General features: G+C 32.9%; 1 protein-coding gene across 1 annotated transcript in view; it reads left to right on the top strand.

The window, feature by feature from the left end:
* Positions 1-339: 339 nt before the first annotated feature.
* ZPLD1 (zona pellucida like domain containing 1) overlaps positions 340-21541 on the top strand; it is a 59406-nt gene continuing 38204 nt past the window's right edge. The window contains exons 1-2 of the mRNA XM_006913069.2: positions 340-504; positions 658-769. The gene's annotated coding sequence lies outside the window, so the exon portion shown is untranslated. The remainder of the gene's footprint in view (positions 505-657; positions 770-21541) is intronic.

The following is a 21541-nucleotide window of genomic DNA, read 5'->3' on the forward strand; positions in this document are numbered from 1 at the left end:
CTTAGAATGCTCTAAAGACTGGTGGGGTGAAAATTATTTGGAGGCCCCTATACAAAAGCAGAGATTATTAAACAGGTTCAGTGTCTGGCTCATTCTTCACAATTGGGTCCTGTTGATTTTTTTCCTTTTTTTGCATTGACAGCTTCTTAGCCATTATTATCCCAATCGAACTAGTTTTCATGATGATATTCCATATCCCATTTTCATCGCTACATAAAACGTAGTATTGAAAGGACCAGGCATCTTTCACAAAACACAACAGGACATTGATAACTGTGCAGATGAACTCCTGATCCAATCTCAGGCCTCGTTACTTACTTTATGATTTTTTCTAGACCAGCAGGCTTCCCTCAGCAGGCTGACGATGGCTCACTTCACACATACCACTCGAGATTGCTGTACAGTATAAAATAGAAGATCAAAAGCAGAGAGGAAAAAATGGAATAAGGGAATGAAATGAAAATTGAAAGAAATGTAGTTGAAGGAAAGAAAGGTCTATAAAAGGTGAGCTCAAGTTTCATGTTGGTGATGATTAGTCTTGCAAAACCTTCTGAGACTTGCAGAAGCATTTGCCTGTTTAAAATCCAGTTTTTTTCTTCTTTTTTCTTTCTTTTTTTAAAGACTTCTCATAATGACCACCTATTCTCTCATTCGAAGGGCTGAATCTTTTCTGAACAAGTTTGGTAAGGACAGGCATTTGAACACTCAGTCACATGCAGCAGAACCAGGCACATGGAGGACAGCTGACTCCACAGAACCAGGGACTTGGGTAAGTGCCCAGCACCGAAGCCACCTAAAGTGACTGCAAATGTTGTCTTTTTATAAGCACAGAAAATTCATTTTAATTTAATAATGTTTTTATAACACAAAGCAACCTCTAGAAAAACTCTTCCGTTGTGATTCTAGTGATGGGTAAAGGTTGGGCTAGGAGTTATCTTAAATATAAGATTAAAAAAAAAAAAGGAAGAGAAGAAAACATCTTCCCACATCTGGGAATAGAAAAGTAAAAGCAAAATATTATTTTGTGAACTGTAATACCATTCCAAATATTTCGATTAGATTTGGAGAAAGGACTGACTCTTTTGGCAGCTTCTCCTACTTTGAGGTTAGAGCTTGAGGTAAAAAGTTGTGCAAGATTTGCCATACCAATGTATTTCTGACTTAAGTCCAGTTCACAGTTCACTGCCAGTCGGCTACAGCCCACAGATATTGCCTTAATGGAAGCAAACAGACAATTTGTATTTGAGATTTCTTATCAGGATTCCATAATACCAGAAGAGCTGGCTGACTATGGAAGGCATCATCTCTAATCACAAAGGTGATCTGACGATTGAAAATAATGGTCTGATCATCTTTTAAATAAAAATTATTTTAATGATTAGTCTAGTATTGTTAGAATTGACATGGAATCTCACATAACCTGGGAGAAATCATCCATGACTTAGAGAGAAGAAACATTGTGATTTTCATTTCTTGGGTGATCTCTAGGTCTCCTTCCATTCCAAGACTGCCTTTGGTAAAATCAGTTATTTTGGATGTGAAGGAAGAGGCTTTACTTCTTAAGTTCATGTATTTGAGATAATAATATTTTTGGTTCTCTGGAGTATGACATTATTTGTTTTGTTACTCTGAATTCACTTCTTATAATTTATTTTAGGGATTAAAGAAAAAACAATTCTAAAAAGGGATTGAATTTAGTTAATGCCTAGTATTTCTTTTAATATATAATAGTAAATATCTCATTGTTTTATTTTATTTCATAGCTTTACATAATGAGACGCATATCAGAAATATTATTTGAATCATTACTTCTAGTTATACATTTTTAATGTCCCTAAGTGATTTTTAGTTTTCTTCACTATTATAATAGCTAAATATAAAAATGTAGAAATATGCTGTACATACTTTCATTTAGAGATTTTAGAAACATCCTAAAATAAAATATAGTCATCGTTATTGTTAATAACCACACGATTTAGTAGCAAGATCATGCTGGATATCACAGCAAATTCTACATTTCTTTCAAGACTTTTAAAGCTTCCCCGCATCCCTTTAAAGAGGGCCTATAATAATGATGCAGAGGTGATAAATGATTGATTTTCTTCTAGGAAATCCTATTTTAAAAATAGCTTTTGAACCATGAGCTGACGCTTAGACTATAATCTATTTAGTTATGGCATTATACAGTGAATTACTGATTTATATTATTATAGCTTTTTCAATAGCTTGAATGACATTAAGTTCATTAGTAGAGAATGATAATCTTTTTTCTCATAAAAACATCTATTAGCAATCTTTGCTTGCAAAGAATTCAATTTTTTGGTTAATTTACCAAATTTGTCTTTTTTTTAATGTATTTAATCTGGATTGTAAACTGGGTCAAGAAAGTGAATTAAGCTTGATATGATTTTCTGTGTTTTGTCTTTACTACAAAATGGTTTAGCTGAGAAGCAAGGCATAACAGCTATACCAAGACATGGTAAAGTAAACATTAGGCTGAGTTTTACAGATTTAAAGTTATTGCCGATTGTTATTAGATGTATAAGTTCATTTCAGGTGGGGAATTACAGGAATTTCAAACTCTCAAAACTTCAGCCTTTGATGTGAAGAAAGATATACCTTAAAAAAGTAAGTGATCAGTTCAAGCAGTTCCATAGTAACTTCCCAAATATTAAATGAACATCATGGCAAATATTTAATTGCTAATGACTAATGGCCTTTACCAAAGCTTATATAAAAGTATATTAATAAGAACATAATAAAATAATATTAACTGAAAAAAATGATATCATGTCCTGTCCCCCAGATTTACGTGTTGTGTGTGTATATAGTCATATATTAATTGTTTGAAGCATGTTTGGCAAACTTTTCTACAAAGATCCAGATAATAAATATTTTAGTCTTTGTGAGTCTCTGTTATGACTACACACATCTGTCACAATAGCTCAAAGGCAGCCATAGAAAATACATACACAGTGAGAATAGCTGTGTTCCAATAAGAATGCATTTATGGACTCTGAAATTTAAATTTCATATAAGTTTTGCTTTTCATGAAATGTGATTCTCCTTTTGACTTTTTCTAACCATTTAAAAATGTGAAAACTGCTTTCTTTCAAACTTCATACAAAAATAGATGATAAGTAGAATTCATCTTACAGACCATGGTTTACTGACCCTTAGTTTAAAGTCTTAATTTTTAAGAACTCACAAGAAGACATGCTAGTACCTCAAAATTATAAAAACCAAATATATATATCTTTTTGTTTGTTTTTATTGACAAAAAGATTTAGAAAATATAGAGTTAAACTTTGAAAAAAGGTCACTAAGCCTCAAGAACAGCAAAGTTAAAGTCAGATTAATATGACCGTTTTCTTATTTCTATTGCTGTATATGTGAAACCCCAGATGCAAACTATGAAAGATATTTTTAGTTTGGTTAAATGGCAATTGAGGCCAAATAAAAATGTCAATGGTTTTATTTGTTTGTGAAGTTAAGATTCTCTATAAAATGAGATTAATTTGAAACTTTCAATAACATTATAGTCATCATATTCCCAATTCTGTGTATGGATGTGAAGGTTGGACGGTAGAGAAGGCTAACAGGAAAAAACTTGGTTCATTTGAAATGTGTTGTTAGAAACCCTGACCACCAGATAGCCTAGACCACCAGAAAGAAAAACAGGGGGGTCCTAGAGCAAATAAAGCCTGAAATGCAAAAATGACAAAACTAAAACTTTCCTATTTCGGGCACATCATAAGACAGCAATGTTCTTTGGAAAAGATAATAATACTGGGAAAAATAGAAAGCAGCAAGAAAAGAAGAAGACCGAATATGAGATGGATTGACTATAAAAGAAGCACTAGGCTTGAGTCTACAAGAGCTGAGCAGAGTTGTTGAGGACCGGAGAGTGCAGACATACTCATTTACATGGTCATCAGGACTCGGAGCAGATTCAATGCCATATAACATACAATATGAAATTGCATCATTAGAGTAAGAAAAAATATAGAGCACTTATCGTCGTATATTACAACTTAAAGTATGATATTTGCTCAAATATATTTATCTAATAATTAGCCAGAGTTTATTTAACTACACTCTTAGTTGAACACACTATCATTAAACAACTGAATAAATCTTACGAACATTACATGAATTATACTTTTAAATTAAATCATGTTTTTTCTTTAGACAAGATATATTATGGACTTGGAAAGAATTCATGGCTATTTTTTCTTTCTATTTCAAACATAATTTACCATAATTTGGATTCAAGGAGTTAAAATAATTGCATAATTAAAAAAATACTAATCTTTTAGAGATTTTAAATCATTATCCATAAAGTACATATATTTAAAAAACTTATGTGTATTTATGTATTATGTATATTTGTGCTCATGTATTTGAATTCTGGCACAGCAATTCTATTTAGAAACTTATTTTGAATAAGTATTTAAGATTAAAGTAATATATTTCTTGTTTCTGCTTTATCAATTCTATCACAGAAATGTACATCATCAATGTTAATGGAGTGAAAAGGAGACTTAGCAAAGGATTGTATTATTTAAGTTCGATGCTTTTTAGTTCATAACATTTTTAAAAACTGAAAATATTGTTTCAGACCATAAAAAGTACTAGCTGAACATTTTTCAAAAAAAAAGTTAAACAATTAATTAAAGCTATTTGGAGAACATAAAAGTACTAGCTGAGCATCTTTTTAAAAAACTGAATAAAATGACTAAATTGAAGCAATTTTTAATCCAAGACTGTTATATACATACATGTACAGAAATTTCAAATCAAGTTCTAGATCCCAAATCTCATTTTATTTTGTATTAAAACCATATAAAAATCAATATAAATCATTTCTTGTGATGGGTAGGTTGATTTGAAGATTTTAATTTAACTGATGTTTAGATGAAATTGGAAATTTTAATTTTATTAATGAGATAATATTTAAAAAGTAACTGCATTTGACATAATCACTGGGAGAATTCATTTCGCTGTAATGTGTTCACAATATTTAAAGACGAAGTGTGTTAGTTAGGATTTCCTGCATAAGGCTTTTTTTTTAATAGTATAATATCTTAATCATAGTCTACCATCAAATATTTTAGGAATACCTTTAAAGTTTAGATAGCATATTAACTGCATGCAATGCTTACATCATAAGTTCTCAGTCTATTGCAAGGACCTTCTTCGTTGCCAGTTATCATGCTGTTTTAAGTTAGAAAGCTGAATAGCAGCACGGAATATTATAGAAATGAACTTTGCTCAGTAATATTTGAGTTATTGCAGTGTTTAATTATTCATTTGGTTGATACAGAAAAATTTTTAACTGTAATTGAAGGTTGTTGCCATAATAGTATATTGTCTGTATTTCTACCTCTGGTAATGAGCTTTATGTGCTAGATTTTAATATCCTTGAACCTGGGCAAGTGCACAAGTTTTTTAAAAAGAAATATGGTTTACTTGTACAAAACTGATCAGTTTCGAGAGATTGTTAATACCCTGGAAGTCGTTTTTCTAGGTGTGAAACAAATGGTGAGAATTCGAGTTGGTCCTCTTATAGTATTGAAATTAAGTCTACTTAATTTATCATCATGCTTGTGCCCTGATTTTATGTACTTGTACCTATCAATACTCATTGTCATACCTGAAAAAAAGTGAAGTATTATCCTGATCAGACTAGATGTCAACACACTTGATTTTCTACATTATAACAGTATAAAATTATCCCTTTTGTATTAAGATCATCATTTATTTAACAAACATATCTTGAGAATCTATAGTGGACCTGGAGGGCTGCTAGATCTAAACACAAAGGTGAGTGTAATATTATTGCTCTCATAAAGCTTATAGGTTTATTAGAGGAGTACACAGAGGTACATCTTAGTCAACTAGGGTGATTTTGATCCAAGAGACATTTGGCAGTGTCTGGAGATATTTTCGGGTGTCATGACTTGAGGGGGAACACGCTTGATCTGCAGTGGGTGGAAGCCAAGGATGCTATTAAACATCCTATAATGCTGTCAAAACATCCTATAACAAAGAATTACCCAGTCTAAAATGTCAATATTGCTGACTTTGATAAACCTTGATCTAAGTGTAACACATTTTTAGAACTGCTATTTCAGAATGATGCACAAACACAGATGGGAACACAAAAGAATAAGTGATGGATTTGACAATTCAACAGAGCAAGAAGGGTTGTCTTGATAGAGGAATATTTTGAAAGAAGAGCTATATGTAAGTTGACTCTTGTGGAGAGATATTCCTGTTGAGGGATGGGGTTGGGAAGAGGAACTTTCCAGACTGAGGCAGCAAAATGAGCAAAGGCACAGATGTGTAAAATAACTTCTTATCTTTGGGAACTCTAAAAAGTCTAGGGTGGGTAGGCTAGGCATGGAATATAAAGACCTCAGGAACTCTAAAAAGTCTAGGGTGGGCAGGCAAATATGATCTTATTTTGGGAGCTTTTTCTTGCAATGTCATAGAGTTGAGTTTTCTCCTGAAAGGTTTTGGAAATAATGAAGGGTTTTGAGCAGGAACAATGATCAGGCAGTCTACTTATAGGATTCATCAGCCATAGCGTGAAGTGTCATGATTATTAAGGAAACACAAAATCTTATATCATTTGAAGAGCCACAGGAAGAAAAAGTCTCCAATGGAAAAAAAAAAAAAAAGATCCCTACTTCTTTTTTCATAAATGTTTCGCTTCTGATTCAATACTTTCACTTTTTCAGAACTATATCAAAGTAACAAACACTTAACCATAACTCATTTTCTGTAGTTTCATAAATGCATTATATTTCTCATATGCTGACTCTTGTGGGCTTAAGCTGCCATGTTGTGGCATCAGGTAGCATTGACTTTTCTTTTTTATGGTTTACTTGTACAAAACTGATCAGTTTCGAGAGATCGTTAATACCCTGGAAGTCATTTTTCTAGGTGTGAAACAAATGGTGAGAATTTGAGTTGGTCCTCTTATAGTATTGAAATTAAGTCTACTTAATTTATCATCATGCTTGTGCCCTGATTTTATGTACTTGTACCTATCAATACTCATTGTCATACTTGAAAAAAAGTGAAGTATTATCCTGATCAGACTAGATGTCAACACACTTGATTTTCTACATTATAACAGTATAAAATTATCCCTTTTGTATTAAGATCATCATTTATTTAACAAACATGCTTGAGAATCTATAGTGGACCTGAAGTGCTGCTAGATCTAAACACAAAGACGAGTGTAATATTATTGCCCTCATAAATCTTATAGGTTTATTTTCTTGTTCTTGAATCTGTTTTCAGATTCCTATTGTGGAACCATAGTGGAGAAAAAAAACAAAACAAAACTGCTTACCAATAAAAAAGACAATTAGAAATGGGATCTTGGTTATAGCAAAAACTTGTTCCTTTGTCTCAGTGGTTCTCAACCCTGGATGCTTGTTAGAATCTCAGGGTGGGAGTAGGGGAGATCTAGGTAACCGTATTTCTTAAAATTCTTCAGGTTAACTCAGGAATCTCTGCTATGGATACAAAATGTTAACCTCACACTTTTATTTGGCTTTGCAATGACTTCTATTTTATATTTTTCACCAGCAAACATACCTTCTTATTTCCATTAATAGTTAAATTAACTTTTTAATTTTTTGAACATACATTAACTTTCAGAGGGTGGCTTTCTGACTGTGTTACAGTGGAAGAGAGAGGTAGTCTATAATTTCTTACATAAAATTCATAAGTTGTATGAATTTCACTCAGGTAGCAGAGAGATGATGAGAGCTTTGAACAGTGATATTTATAGTTTTAAAAGGTCTTATTTTGTGCTGCCAAACTCTGTGATTGATTGGTTAGTATGGCTAGCAAGCATGATGCAGTGAAGAAAAGTCTAAGGATCTGATCTTCCTATAGCCATTCTCTCTGTTCTTTAGCTGTAGATCATATGCCTTGTCCTAGACAGCTGCCTTGAAAATGTGGGGTTTTCTTGCTGACCTGCTACAGTAGATTGTACTGTGCTGCTGTGGTTGTACCAACATTAATGGATCACCCCAGTAAAAAGGAACTAAAACTGTCAGCCCTAATCCTTTGTTTATTTAAGAAATAATTATTAATTATCTGCTTTATGCAGGAGATGACTTTTTTTGTCATCTATCAGGCAACTGAAAGAAAAAGAAGATTCAGTCTTTATTCCTTATAGATTATTTACAACATTGCAACAGTGAGCAAAGAGAAAACACTATTGTTATAAACCATCTTCTCTCTAGCCTCTTGAATATTTTCCTTTGCATTTCTCTTCTCAGTTGTCAGTGTTCCCTTTGTGAAAGAATTTCTTCTAGGTGCTAATTGCTTTCTAGATTCTTTTTAAATTTTCTCCTTTGATTCACAAACTTCCTTAAACAAGTATCTATTGCTTCTACTTCCTTAATATATATTTATAACAAGCATCTTCCTAAGATATAAATAAATAACTAGACTCTACAACTCAACCATGAGTCCTTACTCAGAACATTGGAAATATATTTTCTCTCTACATTGTCTTCGTGAGCAGTTCAGCCTGGGGATGCTGGCTTCCTTTTGCTTGCTCTTCTGTGAGGCTGGTTGAAACATGTCTATGGGTGGGGACATTTAGCCCATCAGTATCATGTTGCTACCTTGCTCTAAACCAATGAGTTTCAAACTTTTTGACTATGACTTATGTTCAGATATTTTACACTGCGATCTAGTGTGCAGTACACATACCCATCCATGCATCCACAGAACATATACATTTTATAAAAATAGTACATTCCATCCCATCCTATACTATCCCATCCTATTCTATTTCACGAGAAAGGCGGTTCTTGACCCACTGAACTAGTATCCTACCACAATAATTAGTTCAAAAGATTCTTCTAATCTAAATCCATGATTTTCAACAGGGCCTGTGGGGTGTATCATCCTCCTAAGGGGATCATTAGAACTCTCAAAAGGTGTGGAGATAGTTTGAAAATAAAGCTGTTGTTTGTTTCATTGCTTTGATTTGTGTTTAGTAAAGAGAGTTAATTTATTTAGACCTAATCCCTACTCTTCTTCAAGTCTCAATTATATTTTATCTTTTTCATGGAGTTATCCAATGAATGGACCAAATTTAGCACCCACTGAAATTCACTTGGCAATTAATTTTGTATTGCTGGGTGACACCTTTTGTGTAAGTCTTTGAGTCAGAGACTGTTTTTGTCATGATAATCTTGATTTTCATACTATTCTTGATAGGCTACTTACCAAAATAGTCTGAAATAAACTCTCCCAAAGAGGTGGGATCCCCATGCCTTTAAAGATTTATGTTTAAATTTGCCAAAAGCCCTGGTTTACTATTTATGACACAACATTATCTGCAATCTGATCTACAATATGTTCTTCCCCTTACCTCCTTCCCCCTCACTTACTTTTGACTGAAATCCACTGTAAGGACAGCTTACCTTGCCTACTTTGGCCCACAGCCTTCTCTGGAGCTTGCCTGGTACTTCAGATTCCAGAGATCATTTGGTTTACAAGACAGAAGCTGAAAAGTTTTATCTAGAGTTATGACTTATCTTCCTAACTCTGGTTATTGCAGAACTATGAACTCGTAGAATTATGTTCATCTTATCCTAAACACAAAAGCTTGTAAGCTATCTTCTAAGAAGTGATAATTTTTCCCCTTCAGAACTCTCATTCTTCAATATCTTGACACCATTGACTTTGATCCTGGAAATAAATTAAGCTGATCTCTACTTCTTTTTCTTAACTCTACTAAATAAAAGATGAAATATCCTTTGAAAAAAGTTCTATAACTAGCTTCTACCTAGTTACAGTTATTTAGTCACTTAGATCATGTAGGTCCTTATTTTACAGATAAAAAGAAAGTCCAAGAAAGGCAAAATGAGGGTACCACAGTCAAAATAAGTTACCTATCAGTCACTTGATTTTGAGTTTTTTTCAAATATGCAAGAGATTAAAATGTCTTTAATATTTCACCATATTTCCTACACATGTACACACCTTTTTTTTGATAAGTCATTTAAAATAGAAATATCGTTGCCATTCAAAAGTCAGAATTGTTTAATTCTTTCCTTTTAATTACTGATTTTCAGAGTAAGGATATGATGTAATGATCACCTCCAATGATTTATAAATGGTCTTTTAAATTCATAAAATAGAAATAATTAATATGGTGTTAACTGAAATGTTTAAAAGGATTTAAATTTTAGATTCTCCCTGGTTTGAACATCAATTCTTAAGTAATGTGTTTATATATGTTTATGTGTGTGTGTGTATGTGTGTGTATACACATATATATATGTTACACACACATATATACATATATATAATATGTGTGTGTGTGTGTGTGTGTGTGTGTGTGTGTGTGTATATATATATTACTTGACCCAACTGGCTAAAACTTTTGTAGATTTGATTTTATCATGCCCCAAAGTATTGCATTTTGTGGATACAAATTTGTCATTAGGAAACAGCTAAGTTAGAAGATATTAGAAATTATTATTTCAAGAGCTGCTTCTAATTATCCTTTTAAATATTATCTATAACAAGTATGCACTTAGGAAAAACATTTACTCAGCATCAATTCCCATACCTAAAAAACAAAGGCAGCTTTGTTTGCTACAATGTATCCCTCAGAGTAATGTCATAAAGGTTAATAGTACATACTCCAAACAACTCAACAAATAAAAAAAATCATAAACATTAATGAAAACAGGGTTGAAAATGTATTTGAGGCAGAACAAAGTGCTGTTATAAATTACTAGCAGCCTATTTTATTTTGTGATTATTGCTTCCTAAAGACCTTTGAGACCTTTGAGAAATAAACAAAAATGTAAATGCAAGGGGAAAAAATAAAAATATAAGACCAACAGCAACGATTTGTTTTTTCCATGTAATTTTAATTTTACCATTTTTGTCCGTGGAAGGACAAAGTTGTCCAAAAGTGAAAGGGTTACTGCCTTCCTTTAACAACATTGAGATTAGGCTGTGAGACTGCTTTCTGATTTTATTTCTTACAAAATGACAAGAGATGAGTATGAGAATGTTCCAGATGTACCATTTGCCACCTCATCGATTGTCAAGGATAGGGCAAGAAGAAGATAGAAGATCTCTAAAGCCTCCTGATATAGTAAAGCCTAAATTCTGATAAAGGAGGTGATTTTAGAAAGAAGCCTCAGGGAATTTATCATTATTTTCTCCTGTAGTTATTAAAATGTCATGGTTTCATTGGCTCTTTACAGCTGGAAATCACCTTAGTCATCTTCTAGTCAAACACTTCATTTCACACATGAGGTAACTGAGAGTAAGGCGCATTCCTTCCCCAAGACCATACAGGTAATTTGTGATGGAAAGAGAGCAAAAGCCCAAACCTATGGTTATATTTATTCAAGGGTACGTTAATGTATGTTGTACAAATGTCATGTTATATGAATTAATAGGCAACATGAAAAAAAATCTCAGTGAGCCTCTAGAAGGAAGTTGTTGGGAGGCCCAGCTTATACTTTATGATGGGAAAACATTAGGTTTTCCTAAGAAATCTTTCATTACCCAAGGTTATAAAGATATTCTTCTAAATTAACTTCTAGAAGTTTTAATGTAATTATTATGAAGCCAGGTGTTTCCCTTTTGATTAAAAAGGGCAGAAACACATATTCAGAAATGCATATTCTGTGCATTTAGTGGAGTCACATCAAACTGGCATTATCATCAACAAATTCAAACTATATAATCTTGGGGAAAAAAGAGAAATGCAGTTAATTAAATAGCATGTGTAGAGTTCCTGTTATTTCAGTCAATGAATTTATTTAGGACTGTATGTAAATGTGAGATAGACAACACCATACCGATATCCTTCATTTGGTCTTAGTTCCCTTATAACTCTCTGAGTGTAAGCATCTCAACATATGGTACATGATTTTAGTGTTTAAGGATGTGAATTCTATGTCTAATATAGCTTCTAAAGCATAACAACTACTTATTCTGTGTTTAGTGTAAGGGTATTTTTTTGATACTCTATATTGAATAATTGAAAATATATTGTAAAGTTTTTAAGGGTTAATATTCAGTTAAAACTATAAATAAGCAAATCTATTCTTAAAGATTTTAAGTTCAAATTCTGACTTTTTGTCTGTAAGTCTATTAAACTTTAACAATCACTTTAATATTTGATTTTATACACAAAGGAGTTAATGTACCGAAAAGGAAATAGAATATACTAGTTTTTTTATTAAAGGCAGTTTAATATGTTTGAAGGAATTTATCTCTATATATGCCTGTGTATCATCTCAAGTATTTAACTAATACTTAAAACAAAAAAAAAAGTTTTTAATTTGTTCAATCTATATTTTTGTAAATATCTCAATACTCTAGATAATCTCAGCGGCATGTCAATTTTACATAAAAGATCTAAATTTTTTACTCAGTTATATATCTTAAATAAGAATAAAAAGAGTAACTTATTAGTCAAATTCTCTAACACCCAATGTACATAGATTCTTTAGCATGAAAAATGATTCTCTAATTTTTGATTGTCTTAAACACATCTATGTCTGCATAATCCTGGGGTTGAGATGCTAACCCATTTGGGAAACAATTATCTTCTAAGCTAACTGCAGCTGCTTATAGCTAAAGGTTTTGACTGGAACAATAGGTAGATTCTTATTTTTAACCATCATGCAAACATAAATTTATTTATTGCCTATGCAAGACTAGAAGTAGAAAAGGATTTGGCTTTATTATTGTTACAGCCCACATAACTCATCCAGTTCATATAATTCACATTTCTGAGGTTCTTTAGATTCATGTTACACATTACCTAATTTTTCTTTCTGTAACTCCAACCATGAAGCTTTTAAAATTTGATTACACTTTGCATGTTATTGACTCTTAAGATATTTAAATGAATCTCATTCAGCTTTAAATATTTCTGATCTTGACAAAATCTTATATTTTCTTACATTCTTTTGGCCTGGTGGGACCATAGAATTCTTACAGATGTAAAATGATATCAGAGCAGTGGGATTTTCTGTATTATAAGAGACTAAAGGGATATAACAACCTAAATGCAATACATAGACCTTTTCATTTAGTTGTATTATCTCTTTGGTCTCTTTTTCTGGATCCTGGATTTGGGAGAAAAACAGCTATAATATATATTTTTGGCAAATTGAGGACATCTGAATATGGAATGGATATTAGATGCTGTTCTAAATTAATTGTAATTTTCTGGAATTTGGTAATGGTATTGCGGTTATGTGGAGAAGGCCTTTTTTTTTTCCTTATGAGATGTGTGCTAAAATATTAAGAATCAAAATGTATAAAACTTAATATCAAATGATTTGACAATCACCATCACTGAAACAACAGTTAGATGGATGGATAGAGAAAGACAAAAATGTGAGAAAAGTAATATCTGATTGAAAGCTCTATATCACAGTGCTGTGTTAGATGCTGTGGTGGCCTCAGCTTCTGAGAATATAGCCCTGATAATGTAGATCTTATTTCCAAAGATAGTAATCTATTCAGTAATGAGAAGAAAGACTAACTGTGAAGAGCTCATGGATAATGTGTCTCTATACAGGGTTTTGTGCACAAAATTCATTTGCATCATGGATATATCCAAATGAAGATTTTGTTATTTCTCATTAAGTTAATTCAAATTGTACAAGAGACTGCTTTTTTGCCCATGGCAGGAAACATCTAATCTTGCCATTTTAAAATAATTCTGATTTAAAATTTAATCACTCCTATCTTAAAATTTCATTTTTTGGAGGGTTAACTATGTACTCATAGTCAAAATTCACCTCATCTCTTTTCTCCTAACCTCCTCATGTTTCATCTGTGAGAAGGCAGGTAAGGAGTAAGGAGACAGTATAGCATGCATTTAAGAGAACAGACTCTGGAGCCAGATTACCTGGGTTCAGATGTTATCGCCACCACCTAGTAGGTGGGTGACTGAGAGTGAGCTACCTAACCTCTCTGTACTTCAATCTCCTCATCTGTAAAATAGGGACAATTATAGTACCTATCTCATAAGGTTGCAGTCAGAATTAAAAGGTAATTTTTTGCTATTTTCTCTACTTTGAGTTTAAAATAAGAATATTTGGAAGTCGGAGTTAGGCAATATTTTCCTTTCCATATAGGTTTTATTCTCATCTTCATCAAAGGGTGGATCGTTCCAGAAACGATCAGGAAGAAACATTCAAAATATTATTCTGTTACTCATGAATCCCACATAAAGATAGGAAATTTAAGAAATTTGGGGGATAATTTTGACTATAAGAGGTAGCTATAAATTTTAACTGCTCAATAAAATGCTATTCCTCTGACTGTGTCAGAAATGTTTTCCTGTCAGTACGTATTATATTTATATAAGATCCCCTGTGATGAGCAAGAGAGGCTTGCCCTTGAAACTTAGAATAAGATTTCTATACTGCCTCTTACTGTGAGTTTCATCTTTTATGACATATCAGTTTCTATGTAGAATAATTAGGTTCCCATGCATTTGGCCCTAATCACCTGATATCTTGATCCCTTCTCCATCCCTGCTCCCTTTCCAATAGGTACCTCCTCCAATCTTTTTTCCCATTTCAATATATTCACGACTGTTTACGTGGGTGACCAAAACAAACTTGAGAGGCACCCTGACTCGTTTTTGTTACTCACTCTGCACCTAGAATTCAACACCAAGTCTTGTTATTTTCTGTTAAAAATAATATTCTAAATTTGTTAACTTCACTTCACTCATGGTATTACAATCCTAGTCTTCAACTTAAAGGCCTTCAATTGCTTCCCACTCTGTTTAGGAAGAATATTGCATCCTAACCTCCTTGCCTGTACCTTTAGACTTTTCTCCTGGCCCTTTCCTCTTTGCTTGGCATTGTGGACTTTCTTTATAGAGAACAAACTGATGGTTGTCAGATGGAAGGGAATTTGGGGGCTGGGTGAAAAAGGTGAAGGGATTAAGAAGTACAAATTGGAAGTTACAAAATAGTCACAGAGATGTAAAGTACAGCATAGAGAATATAGTTAATAATATTATCATAACTATGTATCGTGCCAGGTAGGTAATAGACTTATTTTGGGGATTACTGTGTAAATTATATATATACTGCATACCTGAAATTGATATAAAATAATATTAAATGTCAACTGTAATTGAAAAAATTTAACATTTTAAAAATAGACACTGCTCAGTAAAAATTTGTGGAATTAATAAATAAATAAATTAATTAATTAACAGAGGAATATCAAATAGCAGAATACTAATAGGTAGGTGCTCTTTCGTTCTTGGCAAGAGTCACCAAGATATGAAGTTATCTTTCTATTATCATTATTGGTACCATACAAATGCTTTTGATTTTTTGAAAGTGACTTGATATTCAGTCGGAATATATCATCAGGGTGTCCCTTCAGATTGGTCGATCATGTGCTGTGCCTGCTCATAAATATTTTGTATATAATTTCTATTGAGAAAGAAATATTTCATTCTGAAATAATCATAGTAATAGTTATTTGATTAATTAGAGAGAAATGGGCAATTAAGATAAATGGTTAAATTATCACTTTATTATTAACTCATTATCATTGTACATCATGAAAAGAGGAAGGAAGTCAATCTACTAAGATCTTTAAAGCTGCTTCATTCAGAAGAATAAAATGTACCTGTATCTTGAAAATGAACCTGGTGAGTTATTAAGGAAAAGCTTTTAGAGTGACTTAGTTCAATCTGTCAGTACCCCAAAAACTAAGGTGCTAGAATAAATGTTCTAAACTAAACACTGTAGATCACTTAAATGGTATAGATTACTCGAGAAAACACTGAACAGAAAGACAAATGAGAAAGGCGAGCAAAGAGAAATAAATGAACACTTGTTTTGTGTCAGAGAAAATTGGAGTAAGCTTTTCTCTAAGGAATGACCTTTAACATTCATATTTTCTATGGTATACATCAGCATCTTTAGAGTTATAAAATTTCTGAATGTCTTCTTCATGGCTAAATGTATTTGCCTCTTTGTTTGAGGCATTATTCTGACAAGTACAGGTGTGTTATATTTTTTGTTCAGAACGTCAAGGGCACTATGTTAAAGAATGTAGATGTACACAATAATGGATATTTCTGATGAAAGTTTTATATTTTCATTTTCCTTCCAATATGTATGTTGCCTCTAATGTTCAAGGGCAACATAGAAAATAAAGAACATAGAGCTTTAGTACAGACACCCCTATCAGAAAGCATGTTTCTTCATTAAATAGTCGTGGTCTCTGGCATTTTAAAACTAGTGATTTTGGAGGATAACCTAATACGTCATTTTTCTAGAGGCAAGACCATGTAACACCATGAAACTTACCTGAGCAAGACAGTTACTTATCTGTTCAACTTTGGTGCCTCTATGCCCCAGATCTGACCTGAATTCTGCTGGTTGCTTTGCTGGAGCAGGGCTTGATTCCTTTAACTTAAAATTTGATCTCGATTAAAGTATACACATTTCTCCTCCTTCCCTTTCCTTGGAACTCTAAAGAATTTTTAGTTACTTAAAGCTTAATAAAGTGTTTCTGATCTTTTCTAAGGAGCAGGCTTGGGCGGATGATACAGAAGCACCAGGAATTGAGGTTATGCTCCTTGTAGGGGCCAGCAAGCCTGGGCAGAGTAGCTAGCTGGTCAATAAATGCAGAGGAGGGCTGAGGATGAGAGGACTGGGGCCATCACCAATGCCAAAGACGTTATGCCATATTTTTGTGAATCCATATGACAAAACAATTAGATTTAGTTTAGTGGAAAAATGTATACATTTTAGATTGATGATTAAACATTTGAAGAAAAATGATGTTTGGTTGGAATTTTCTATTTTTCTTCCTAACTAGGTAAAGAGTGGCCCACATGAAAGCAATAAAGTTAAAGAAGTATGAAACTTTGATAAATTGTTGAGCCCACTTGTTTTTGCAAAAGTTATTTCTCATGAGTAGATAAAGGTACTTTTGAACATGTTCACTTTTTTTCTCAGGTCACAGGGGTGCTATTTAATAAATTACTTTTTGGGGGGAGGCTCTAAGAGCCACCCTTTATTTATTTGAAAAGATTAATGTAGCTGTTCAAAGTGTCCAAGTTATTACTAGAGAATAATTTATGCAGCGAAAGTCTATTTTATTTGTAAAATGTCTAAATAGAAAAAATAAGAATGAAGTACAAATTAAAGACAAGTAGACCTAGTAGTTCATGACTAAAGTTGTTCTTTTCCCCTGAGCTCCATTTACATGATTTCTATCCCTGACCGCCCCATTTAAAATTTCAATACCCCCCTCCCTTTCACTCCAGACTTACACCAGCTTCCCTGGACAGTACAGGCACAAGTAGGCATTCAATAACATTTGATAAATGAATGTAGGAATAAATTGTTATTGATTAAATTTACCAAGTAATTGCCAAATTTCCATTTGACTTCTTATAAGGACCATTTTTTGGAGTCGTTGTGGATTGAGTCTTGATTCTAACACTGGTTATTTGTTTAACTTTGGATGAGTTACTTAATATCTCTGTGCCTTAGTTTTCTCATCCCCAAAATAAGGAGAATAATTTACCTATCTCATGGTTAGAAAATATATATGAAGTGCTCAAAAAAAAAAAAGTGAACTACATTCTGATACATTGTCAACTCTTAAAACTCACAGTACTGTCTTTGAATCAATTTGTGAAAAGAATAATATTCTTTATGCACTCATTGCCTAAGTGAAAATAGAGCCATGACAATTATGTAGAAATTAACAATATTTTGCCTCAATCATCTGAATCACTTAGTTCAAAGCACATTTTAAGCATACATTATTAATATAAGTTGCTTTCTGAAAATTAGCAGGGAATTAATTTTACTCATTTAACAAACTCCAATTAAGTCAAACAGTAGTGTAATAATTCCAAAGGTCAAGCTTGGCTTTGCGGTCTCCCCTGCCATTTACTAGATCTGTGACCCTGGGCTAGCCAAAAAGAAATGTTAGGCTTCTATTTCCACATTTGTAATAATTAAATCTATGGGTAATAATTAAATCTATGTTAGTAGGTGAATATTAAACATAGCACAGTACCTGGTACATAACATATCACGATAAAAGGAAGGTCAACAAAATTATCGTATATATAAAATTTAGAGAACAGTGTTTGTGACAGAACTAATTACTTTATATATTATTGAGAATTGAAAGTGAAATTATATTTTTCTGACTCCAAGTTCAGTCTTAAGCAAATAAATTAGAAATTCATATTTTGGAAGTTATTTTAAAGAAAAAGAAAATTTTATATGAGAAATATCAAGTTATTTGACAGCAAATTACTTAGTATTTCCTTTGTATTCCTAATTATAAGGCACAGAGACTATAAGTACCAGTTTAAGAGATACTTGTGCCTCTTTTTAAAATGAACACTTCTGAATCCTTAAAATTCAGTGTAGTATGTACAATCTTCCTCCTCCCCCATCTTCATCAATTTAAATTTATGAAACTACTAAGTTAAAAAACTTTGTGCACATATATCTTCAAAGTCATTATTATCTAAGAATTTGTTATTAATATTTTATAATATTAGCTATTAGGCAGTCTTGTACACACTGTTAGCACCACAGTAGGGGTGTTGGTTCCTGCACTTAGTTATAGTGGAGAAGATGGGAAATGCTTCTGCTCAGGTTTTCTAACCAGAGTCTACTGGAGTTACGATGGGACAGCAAGCACCTCAGGTCACCCCACAGTGGACTAGAGAAATCAGCTTCTACCTTGTGACATGAAGCTCAACTAAACTTTTTTAACTGGGTCAGGACTGGAGTGCATGTCTAGAATTGCACCCAGGAACTAAGGAGCCTGAGCCAACAGGACATTATGCTTTGATTAGTATAAGGAGTCTCAATACAGTCCCCAAGTCCCAAGCGATCCCATTTCAGAAAAGGCCTTTAGGAACTGTGACAAGGTAGCCTCCCTGAGCTTGCTATGGTAAGTTGATGGTCAAGTTTTCTATGTGCAGAGGAAATGATGGAGATATGCTTGGGGACAGGAAGTTTGCAAGTTAATAGTTCATCATTTTAACTTGCAGGCAAAATATAAAGAGCTTTCCAAAAGTCTTGAAAATGCCATAAACACTGCCATGTTATAGAAACCAAAATACAAATACTACCTATATAAGAGATGGGGATGTCCTTTAAAAATGCCCTGCTTGATATATCTTAATATTAAAATACAGACCAGTACAAATAATACCATAAATATAATAACGTGATTCAACTAATCAGGACTATCCTTAGTCCATGGGACACATTTGCGTCAAGCAGTCTAGCTTCAGAGCATGTGGCTTAGCCAAAGGAATACAGGCACTGTCACCATCTCTCTTCGTTGGATGCCTTTGTGCAGGGTACAATTTGCGCATCAATACGTGATGTCCTCGAAAAAAATATTTCAGTGCCTTCTCTATGTCCAGTCTATGCTATGTTCTTTAAGCTCTTATAGTTTTTAAAGTCTTATGATTATCATCTTGATTTTCAAAGAAACAAATCTAGAGAAAGACTGAGTGGGAATTTGAATCTGTATTTGCTGATATTAAGATCAACGTATTTTCTGTTAAAGCAAACTGCCTCTACTTCTATCTTCTTTTCCTAAAAAAAATTTTATTGAGTATTTTAATCTTCATGACAGTGCTAGAGATCCTGGTCGAAGTGTGAAGGAGTGAGGCATACTTCTTTTGGACAACCTCGGATTGGATCTAAAGTTGTAAAGCTAAGACTTTACTATTGCTATCAGTAGGCTGTTTCAAATAGTTTGAGTTTCTCATCCATTTATGATAAACACAGATGTATTCAGTTTAGTCTATAGTAATAATTCTCATTTTTTTTCACAAGAGCTTCCTCTTCCTTTTTTAAAAATATTTTTCTCCCTCAAATGCCCATATTATAAAATACATCTATTAAGCATATTACAGTCATTACATAAGAATTTATTTACACATTTTCAGCTGAAAAGATCTATTAAAGATGACATAATTTAAAAAGCTAAAGAAAACAACTGATGATAAATAGCAACCAAAAAACAGCAACACCACCACCAAATTTATTTAGTAACATCTTTAAGTAGTTTGTTCAGCAACATTTGTTATCAGGAAGACCTGAAGTTGAGTTCTAGTCCTTTCTTCATGACAGTGCTAGAGATCCTGGTCGAAGTGTGAAGGAGTGAGGCATACTTCTTTTGGACAACCTCGGATTGGATCTAAAGTTGTAAAGCTAAGACTTTACTATTGCTATCAGTAGGCTGTTTCAAATAGTTTGAGTTTCTCATCCATTTATGATAAACACAGATGTATTCAGTTTAGTCTATAGTAATAATTCTCATTTTTTTCACAAGAGCTTCCTCTTCCTTTTTAAAAAATATTTTTCTCCCTCAAATGCCTATATTATAAAATACATCTATTAAGCATATTACAGTCATTACATAAGAATTTATTTACACATTTTCAGCTGAAAAGATCTATTAAAGATTACATAATTTAAAAAGCTAAAGAAAACAACTGATGATAAATAGCAACCAAAAAACAGCAACACCACCACCAAATTTATTTAGTAACATCTTTAAGTAGTTTGTTCAGCAACATTTGTTATCAGGAAGACCTGAAGTTGAGTTCTAGTCCTTCTACTTGTTTTTCATATCACTTAAACTTCCTAACATTGATTTTCCTTTCTCTGTACCTGGAGTAATAATTCTAATATCATCCAATTATTATAAGGAATATGAATGAGAGACTATAGTTAAATGGTCTGGCACACAGTGCCTTCTATGTGTACAGTGTATACTTTATTCATTAAGTGTTGTTTTTGTTCTTTGAGAGAATGCATTTCAGAATGATAAAATAACTTACCATCGAAAAATTCTGACCCTGTAAATCCCTAGGGGTAGGAGACATCTCTAGATTGAAGACAATAGTGTGAGTCTAGAGTCTCCAATGCCTTTAGAATTAAGGGGACTGACCATAAGAAGGGAGTGGCAGAGCATGAGATGGATGTGTATGAGGTGAAATGTACCATTCAGAAACAAGCCACTTTTTTCCTAGTAGTCTTCCAAGACTACGAAAGAGCAGGGCGGACTTAATCTATTTGAAGTGTTCTGAAGATCTAGACAATGAAGGTGTAGGTGTAGCTAGAGAGCCCAGGGTCTGGGTCAGCTATTTGTGTGATCCTTTCATTTAAGAACTGTCCTAGGGCATCAGAACTAACTAGCTGTGTGGCTGTGCTTCCGAAAGTCATCAGGTTGGTGCCTGAGCAGTATATTATAATGCTGAAGGAAGGAAGCTCCTGCTGAGTTAATATTTCTTTAATCTATTTTTGAGAGTAAACTCATGTCTTTCTTTCCCACATCCTCACTAAAGTGACTTTTGTTCACCATAAACTTGTTATACTAAAATGATAATTCAAAAGAAGATATATTTCCTTCCTTTTGCTAAAGACTTGATTAATGATCTTAGGGCAGATCTTTAAAGATATCTAAAACACAA

Source organism: Pteropus alecto, unplaced genomic scaffold (assembly GCF_000325575.1).
Source record: "Pteropus alecto unplaced genomic scaffold, ASM32557v1 scaffold20, whole genome shotgun sequence".
NCBI lineage: Eukaryota > Metazoa > Chordata > Mammalia > Chiroptera > Pteropodidae > Pteropus > Pteropus alecto.